Here is a 10,162-nt window from a genome sequence, read left to right as displayed (position 1 = left end):
CCCTGACCCTCGTGGTCCACCCGTAAGGCGGTTGATGCTCTTCTTCTGGCACAAGAAAGCTAATTTTATGAGAAAGATCTGGGCGAAAGATTCACCCCAATCGGAGTTACGGATCTCCAGATATAAAGGAAACGGTGAAGGGGTAGAATCAGAGAACGCAGAAACAGAGAGATAGATCCAATCTTGGAGGGGCTCTCGCCCCTCCCTAGCCATGGGAGCCATGGACTAGAGGGGAAACCCTTCTCCCATCTAGGGAGAAGGTCAAGGAAGAAGAAGAAGAAGGGGGGCTCTCTCCCCCTTGCTTCCGGTGGCACCGGAACGCTGCCAGGGGCCATCATCATCGCCGCGATCTTCACCAACACCTCCATCATCTTCACCAACATCTCCATCACCTTCCCCCATCTATATCCAGCGGTCTACTCTCCCGCATCCCGCTGTACTGTCTACTTGAACATGGTGCTTTATGCTTCATATTATTATCCTATGATGTGTTGCCATCCTATGATGTCTGAGTAGATTTTCGTTGTCCTATCAGTGATTGATGAAGTGCTATGATTGGTTTGAGTTGCATGTTTTATTAATGGTGCTGTCCTATGGTGCCCTCTGTGTCGCGCAAGCGTGAGGGATCCCCGCTGTAGGGTGTTGCAATGCGTTCATGATTCGCTTATAGTGGGTTGCGTGAGTGACTGAAACACAAACCCGGGTAAGTAGATTGTTGCGTTGCGTATGGGATGAAGGGGACTTGACGCTTTAATGCTATGGTTGGGTTTTACCTTAATGATCTTTAGTAGTTGCGGATGCTTGCTAGAGTTCCAATCATAAGTGCATATGATCCAAGAAGAGAAAGTATGTTAGCTTATGCCTCTCCCTCAAATAGAATTGCAATAGTGATTACCGGTCTAGTAACATAGTCAGTTGCTTAGGGACAATTTCACATCTCCTACCACCAGTTTTCCATACTCGCTATATTTACTTTATTGCTTCTTTATCTTAACAGCCCTAGTTTATGTTTACGTGCTCTTTATTCTCTTGCAAACCTATCCAAAAACACCTACAAAGTACTTCTAGTTTCATACTTGTTTCCGGTAAAGCGAACGTCAAGCATGCGTAGAGTTGTATCGGTGGTCGATAGAACTTGAGGGAATATTTATTCTACCTTTAGCTCCTCGTTGGGTTCGACACTCTTACTTATCGAAAACTATTGTGATCCCTATACTTGTGGGTTATCAAGACCTTTTTCTGGCACCGTTGCCGGGGAGCAATAGCGTGGAGTGAATATTCTCGTGTGTGCTTGTTTGCTTTATCACTAAGTAATTTTTATTTGCTCTCCTTAGTTGTTTTCTATCTCTAGTCATGGGTAGGAAACGCAAAATACCAAAAAAATTAGTTGTACCTGCTGAACCAATGGTTGAAGAACCACTCAAAATCTATCACACTGTTGAAGCTTATTACTTGGATCATCTTCGATCCCTATGTGCTCGTGCTGAAACACCAACTAGCTTAGTTGAGGGCAAATCTTTAGATGAGCATGCTTGTTATGTGCGACACCGTATATCTGAAAAAGCGAAACTATTATGGGCTCAAATTCAACGTTTGCAATGCTATGCTTGGAATTTATGTTGGGAATATGATTTTACTTGTTGTTCTGAAAACCCTAAAAAACACCTTCCCTACCAATGTGATTTTATTGATAATGGGATCTTATCTTTGTATGCTAAGGGTGTTTATAGTTACTATGATGTTCAACAAATTGAAGAATTTGTTGCTTTTAAGGGTGCTTTTGAAATTGCTACTTTGATTAAAAAGTATGATACTACTCTTTACAAATCTGAAAATTTTGCCATACTTGAATATTGCTATAAGAATTATGATTCTAATGCCTATGTTAAACAATTTATTAAGGAAGTCTCCGCTGTCCAAGAAGGGACTAATAGTTTGTAGGAAGCTATGGAAGAAGAAATTGATGAAATTGTGAGCTCATTGGATGAAAAAGATGATGAGGAGAGCGAAGAACAAAAGGAGGAAGAGCGGATTAGCTACCCGTGCCCACCTTCTAATGAGAGTAACCCTCCAACTCATACATTATTTAATTCCCCTTCGTGCTTACCGAAGGATGATTGCTATGATGACTGTTATGATCCCTATGATTCTTTTGAAATATCCCTTTTTGATGATGCTTGCTATGCTTGTGGCCAAGATGCCAATATGAATTATGCTTATGGAGATGAACTTGCTATAGTTCCTTATGTTAAACATGAAATTGTTGCTATTGCACCCACGCATGATAGTCCTATTATCTTTTTGAATTCTCCCTACTACACTATATCGGAGAAGTTTGTGCTTATTAACGACTATATTGATGGGTTGCCTTTTACCGTTGCACATGATGATTTTGATAGATATAATATGCATGTTCTTGCTGCTCCTACTTGCAATTATTATGAGAGAGGAACTATATCTCCACCTCTCTATGTTTCCAACACGATAAAATTGCAAGAAACTGGTTTATACTATGCATTGGCCTTTACTTTGTGTGCATGAATTGTTCTTTTGTGACATGCCGATGCATAGGAAGAGAGTTAGACTTCGTCATTACATGATATATGTTACTTTGTGCTCACTAGTAAATTACAAATCATTGTTAATTAAGATTGGCTTTGATATACCTTGGGATCCGGGTGGATCCATTACTTGAGCACTAAATGCCTAGCTTAATGGCTTTAAAGAAAGCGCTGCCAGGGAGACAACCCGGAAGTTTTAGAGAGTCATTTAAGAGTCATTTATTTCTGTTGAGTGCTTTTATATAGTTTAAAAACAAAAAAAATAAAGAGGGGAACCTAAAAACTTTTCAAAAAAGGAAAGTGAAAGTGAGAAAGACAAGCATTGTTGAAGTGGGAGCTAGCCTTGAACTTTGTTCATGCTCACGGAAACTTTGTGAATCTTGATTACAGAAACTTTTCATCAAAAATAATTATCCCCTTGTACAATTCCATTGTATTATAAAAATAATGTGCCAAGGTTTGCCTTTAGGATGTTTACAATGCTTGTTGGTTTGTATGGTGCAGGACAGAAACTTTGGCTGTAGTGCGCGATTTTACATTTTTAACTGGAACGACAATTGGTTCTGATTCCTTTTGAAATCTCTTGCTATAGAACTTGTTTATTTTTCCTAATTTTGGTAAATTTTTTGGGGTATCAGAAGTATGGTGGATGTTCAGATTGCTACAGACTGTTCTGTTTTTGACAGATTCTATTTTTGATGTATAGTTTGCTTGTTTTGATGAATCTATCAATTTATATTAGTGGATTAAGCCATGGAAAAGTTTTATTACAGTAGACACAATGCAAAAACAAAATATGAATTGGTTTTCTACAGAACTTAGAGTGGTGATTTGCTTTATTATACTAACGGATCTTACCGAGTTTTCTGTTGAAGTTTTGTGTGGATGTAGTGTCTAATCGAGGATGTCTCGATATGAGGAAAAGGAAGAGAGGCAAGAGCTCAAGCTTGGGGATGACCGAGGCACCCCAAGTAAATATTCAAGGAGACTCAAGCATCTAAGCTTGGGGATTCTAGGGAGGCATCCCCTCTTTCTTCAACAAGTATCGGTATGTTTTTGGATTCGTTTCGTTCATGCATTATGTGCAAGTCTTGGAGCGTCTTTTGCATTTAGTTTTCATTTTTATTTTATGCACCATGATGGTATGAGATAGTCTTTGGTTGATTTATAGAATGCTCATTGCACTTCACTTAAATCTTTTGAGTATGGCTTTATAGAATGCTTCATGTGCTTCACTTATATCATTTGAAGTTTGGATTGCCTGTTTCTCTTTACATAGACAATCGCCATTTGTAGAATGCTCTTTTGCTTCACTTATACTTGTTAGAGCGTGGGCATATCTTTTGTAGAAAGAATTTAAACTCTCTTGCTTCACTTATATCTATTTAGAGAGATGACAGGAACTGGTCATTCACATGGTTAGTCATAAAATCCTACATATGCTTGTAGATCGCTGAATATGATATGTTTGATTCCTTGCAATAGTTTTGCGATATAGAGCTGATAATATGTGGGAGGTACTAGTAGATGGTTGTGTTTAGTAAGGATGTTGGTGTTAAGGTTTGTGATTCCCGAAGCATGCACGTATGGTCTACTAACTATGTAACCAAATTGGCGCGCATTGTATTTTGATTGATTATCTTTGCGTGAAGGTTGGGGGCGCGCGATGGTTAACTCCTACCAACCTCCCCCCTAGGAGCATGTGCGTAGTACTTTGTTTCGATGACTAATATATTTTTGCAATAAGTATGTGAGTTCTTTATGACTAATGTTGAGTCCATGGATTATACGCACTCTCACCCTTCCATCATTGCTAGCCTCTTCGGTACCGTGCATTGCCCTTTCTCACCTCGAGAGTTGGTGCAAACTTCGCCGGTGCATCCAAACCCCGTGATACGATATGCTCTATCACACATAAGCCTCCTTATATCTTCCTCAAAACAGCCACCATACCTACCTATCATGGCATTTCCATAGCCACTCCGAGATATATTGCCATGCGACTTCCATCATCATCATATACATGACTTGAGCATTCATTGTCAAATTTCTTTGCATGATCGTAAGATAGCTAGCATGATGTTTTCATGGCTTGTCCATTTTTTGATATCATTGCTACGCTAGATCATTGCACATCCCGGTACACCGCCGGAAGAATTCATATAGAGTCATATCTTTGTTCTAGTATCGAGTTGTAATATTGGGTTGTAAGTAAATAAAAGTGTGATGACCATCATTATAGAGCATTGCTCCATAAAAAAAAGAAAAAAAATGAAAAAAGACAAAAAAAAGGAAAGGCCAAAGAAGCCTAAATAAAAAAGGGGGCCAAAGAAGCCCACCGAAAAAAAAGAAAAAGAAAAAAAAGAAAAAGAAAAGGGGCAATGTTACTATCCTTTTTCCACACTTGTGCTTCAAAGTAGCACCATGTTCTTCCTATAGATTATCTCCTATGTTGTCACTTTCATATACTAGTGGGCATTTTCATTATAGAACTTGGCTTGTATATTCCAACGATGGGCTTACTCAAATGCCCTAGGTCTTCATGAGCAAGCAAGTTGGATGCACACCCACTTAGTTTCTTTTGTTGAGCTTTCATACACTTATAGCTCTTAGTGCATCCGTTGCATGGCAATCCCTACTCCTCACATTGACATCAATTGATGGGCATCTCCATAGCCCGTTGATTAGCCGCGTTGATGTGAGACTTTCTCCCTTTTTGTCTTCTCCACATAACCTCCATCATCATATTCTATTCCACCCATAGTGCTATATCCATGGCTCACGCTCATGTATTGCGTGAAGGTTGAAAAAGTTTGAGAATACTAAAGTACGAAACAATTGCTTGGCTGACACCTGGATAGGCATGAGGGGTACCTTGTGTTAAGAAAAGGGAGCATACAAGACTATATGATTTTTGTAGGGATAACTTTCTGAAGCATTGATGTTTTGAAAGACATGATTGTTTGTTGGGATGCCCTAAGTATTATTGCTTTTATGTCAAATGATAGACTATTGCTTTGAATCACTCGTGTCTTAATATTCATGCCATGATTAGACATATGATCAAGATTATGCTAGGTAGCATTCCACATCAAAAATTATCTTTTTTATCATTTACCTACTCGAGGACGAGCAGGAATTAAGCTTGGGATGCTGGTACGTCTCCGTCATATCTATATTTTTTGATTGTTCCATGCCAATATTCTCCAACTTTTATATACTTTTGGCAACTTTTTTTCTGGGACTAACATATTGATCCAGTGCCCAGTGCCAGTTCCTGTCTGTTGCATGTTTTTTGTTTCGCAGAAACCCAATATCAAATGGAGTCCAAACGGGGTAAAAACGGACGGAGATTTTTTTGGAATATTTATGATTTTTGGAAAGTGAAATCAACACAAAACAGTGTCCGGGGTGGTCACGAGGTAGGGGGGCACGCCCTACCCCCCAGGCGCGCACCTAACCCTCGTGGTCCACCCATAAGGCGGTTGACGCTCTTCTTCTGGCGCAAGAAAGCTAATTTTATGATAAAGACCTGGGCGAAAGATTCACCCCAATCGGAGTTATGGATCTCCAGATATAAAGAAAACGGTGAAGGGGTAGAATCAGAGAATGCAGAAACAAAGAGATAGATCCAATCTCGGAGGGGCTCTCGCCCCTCCCAAGCCATGAGAGCCATGGACCAGAGGGGAAATCCTTCTCCCATCTAGGGAGAAGGTCAAGGAAGAAGAAGAAGAAGGGGGGCTCTCTCCCCCTTGCTTCCGGTGGCGCCGGAACGCCGCCGGGTGCCATCATCATCACCGCGATCTTCACCAACACCTCCATCATCTTCACCAACATCTCCATCATCTTCCCCCATCTATATCCAGCGGTCCACTCTCCCGCATCCCGCTGTACCCTCTACTTGAACATGGTGCTTTATGCTTCATATTATTATCCTATGATGTGTTGCCATCCTATGATGTCTGAGTAGATTTTCGTTGTCCTATCGGTGATTGATGAAGTGCTATGATTGGTTTGAGTTGCATGTTTTATTATTGGTGCTGTCCTATGGTGCCCTCCGTGTCGCGCAATCGTGAGGGATCCCCACTGTAGGGTGTTGCAATGCATTCATGATTCGCTTATAGTGGGTTGCGTGAGTGACTGAAACACAAACCCGGGTAAGTAGATTGTTGCGTTGCGTATGGGATGAAGGGGACTTGACGCTTTAATGCTATGGTTGGGTTTTACCTTAATGATCTTTAGTAGTTGCGGATGCTTGCTAGAGTTCCAATCATAAGTGCATATGATCCAAGAAGAGAAAGTATGTTAGCTTATGCCTCTCCCTCAAATAGAATTGCAATAGTGATTACAGGTCTAGTAACATAGTCAGTTGCTTAGGGACAATTCCACATCTCCTACCACCAGTTTTCCATACTCGCTATATTTACTTTATTGCTTCTTTATCTTAACAGCCCTAGTTTATGTTTACGTGCTCTTTATTCTCTTGCAAACCTATCCAAAAACACCTACAAAGTACTTCTAGTTTCATACTTGTTTCCGGTAAAGCGAACGTCAAGCGTGCGTAGAGTTGTATCGGTGGTCAATAGAACTTGAGGGAATATTTATTCTACCTTTAGCTCCTCGTTGGGTTCGACACTCTTACTTATCGAAAACTATTGCGATCCCCTATACTTGTGGGTTATCAGATGGTGATGGGTTGGATGAGATTTACCATGTAATTAAGTTAGTTTTGTTAGGGTTTGATCCCTAGTATCCACTATGTTCTGAGATTGATGTTGCTATGACTTTGCTATGCTTAATGCTTGTCACTAGGGCCCGAGTGCCATGATTTCAGATCTGAACCTATTATGTTTTCATGAATATACGTGTGTTCTTGATCCTATCTTGCAAGTCTATAGTCACCTATTATGTGTTATGATCCGACAACCCCGAAGTGACAATAATTGGGATACTTCTCGGTGATGACCATAGTTTGAGGAGTTCATGTATTCACTATTTGTTAATGCTTTGGTCCGGTTCTCTATTAAAATGAGGCCTTAATATACCTTAGTTTCCACTAGGTCCCCACTGCCATGTGAGGGTTGGACAAAAGATGTCATGCAAGTTCTTTTCCATAAGCACGTATGACTATTTACGGAATACATGCCCACATTACATTGCTGAATTGGAGCTAGTTCTATATCACCCTATGTTATAACTATTGCATGAGGAATCGCATCCAGCATAATTATCCATCACTGATCCATTGCCTACGAGCTTTTCACTTATTGTTCTTCGCTTATTTACTTTTCCGTTGCTACTGTTACAACTACTACAAAAACCCAAAAACACTTATCTTTACTGTTGCTACCGTTACCATTACTATCATACCACTTTTGCTACTAAATACTTTGCTGCAAATACTAAGTTATCCTGGTGTGGTTGAATTGACAACTCAACTTCTAATACTCAAGAATATTCTTTGGCTCCCCTTGTATCGAATCAATAAATTTGAGTTGTACTTCACCCTCGAAAGCTGTTGCGATCCCTACACTTGTGGGTTATCATCACCCCATGCAAATCCCGATACCCACACTATCAAAAAATACCATATGAGGTCTTCATGGCATCCCGAAAGCTACGGCACTACTTTCAAGAGTGCTCGATTACGGTGGCCTCCGAAGTACCACTCAACGATATAATAAATAACCACGATGCTACAGGCCGGATCGCTAAATGGGCCATCGAGCTCCTTCCGTTCGACATAACATACAAGCCACGGCGGGCCATCAAGTCGCAAGTATTAGCTGACTTTGTCGCTGAATGGACGGAAGCTGAACTCCCTAAAGAGTACGGCGCGTACTCTAACTGGATCATGCACTTCGACGGCTCTAAAATGATGGCCGGCTTGGGAGCAGGTGTAGTCCCGACGTCTCCCACTGGAGACACGGTCCAGTACGTCCTCCAAATATTATACACAGACTCCAACAATGCAGCCGAATACGAGGCTCTATTGCATGGTCTTCGGATGGCAGTCTCTATGGGCATTCAATGCCTAGAGGCGTGCGGGGATTCAAACCTCGCAATATCACAAATAAACAAAGAATTTGATGCCAAGGATCCGAAAATGGTGGCCTACCATAATGCCGTCCTCAAAATGTCAGCTCGGTTCGAGGGGCTTGAATTCCACCATGTGGCTCGAGAAAATAATCAAGCTGCAGACATCCTTGCCCGCATCGGCGCTAAACGCGACCCTGTCCCACCTAACATATTCCTGGAAAGGCTGTTCAAGCCATCCTTGGTGTGGGAAGGGGAGTCCGGCAATACTAGCACGGATCCAAATACATCCCTAGATTTCGAAGTATTAGACATAATTGGAGGCTCTGCCACCGAAGTAACATCTTCGGCCACGAAATCATGGCTGTAATCGCCCCGTGGACTGAACCTTTCTTGGCCTACCTAAATAGGCAGGAGCTCCCTGAAGACCAAAATGAAGCACATTGCATTGTTCGGTGTTCTAAAGCTTACAAAGTCCATGAAGGGGAACTCTATAAGAAAAGCGCGACCGGAGTGCTCCAAAGGTGCATATCCGAAGAGGAAGGGCGGCAGCTCTTGGCTGAAATCCATGCCGGATTGGGCGGGCACCACGCCGCGGCTCGGGCACTAGTTAGCAAGGCTTCCCGTACAGGCTTCTATTGGCTGACAGCCCGAGCAGATGCACGGGACCTTGTCCAACACCGCGTCAGCTGCCAGCTCTTCGCCAATCAGAGTCATATGCCCCCTACCGCTCTCCAAACAATCCCCATAACTTGGCCCTTCGCGGTCTGGGGGTTGGATATGGTCGGACCTTTTAAAGGGGGAAGCCATAAGAAAAAATACTTATTGGTCATGGTGGACAAGTTCACCAAATGGATAGAAGCCAAACCAGTCAAAACGGCCGAATCCGGACCAGTAATAGACTTCATATCCGGGGTCGTACACCGATACGGCGTCCCCCACAGCATCATCACTGATAATGGCTCAAATTTCACAGCCGATGAAGTGAAAACTTGGTGCGGCAAAACGGGCATTAAGCTCGACTACGCTTCCGTCTACCATCCTCAAACAAACGGCCAGGTCGAACGGGCAAACGGTCTCATCATGAGTGGCATCAAACCCAGACTACTGCGGTCCTTGACAGAGTCGGACACGCACTGGGTCGAAGAGCTCGACTCCACACTCTGGGGGCTACGGACCATGCTGAATCGCACCACCGGATATACACCATTTTTTATGGTGTACGGCGCGGAAGCAGTACTACCCTGCGACATAATACGCATGTACGAAGAGAAGGAAGCTGAGTTAGATCGGCAGGATAACTTGGACACCCTGGAGGAGGAGCGCGACGTCGCAAAAGCCCGCTCCGCATTCTATCAACAACAGGCTCGACGATAGCAAAGCAGAGAAGTGCGGGCCAAAACTTATAATATTGGCGAGCTCGTTCTACGCCTACTGGAGAAGAAGAAGGACAAGCTCAAACCCAAGTGGGGAGGTCCCTTCGTCATTGACAAAGTTCTCACCGGAGGAGCGTACCGCTTACGTAATGCATCCGATAATAGACTCGAGTCGAACCCATGGAACGC

This window comes from Triticum dicoccoides, chromosome 5B (assembly GCF_002162155.2).
Source record: "Triticum dicoccoides isolate Atlit2015 ecotype Zavitan chromosome 5B, WEW_v2.0, whole genome shotgun sequence".
Taxonomy (NCBI): domain Eukaryota; kingdom Viridiplantae; phylum Streptophyta; class Magnoliopsida; order Poales; family Poaceae; genus Triticum; species Triticum dicoccoides.
This window is presented reverse-complemented; position numbering follows the sequence as displayed.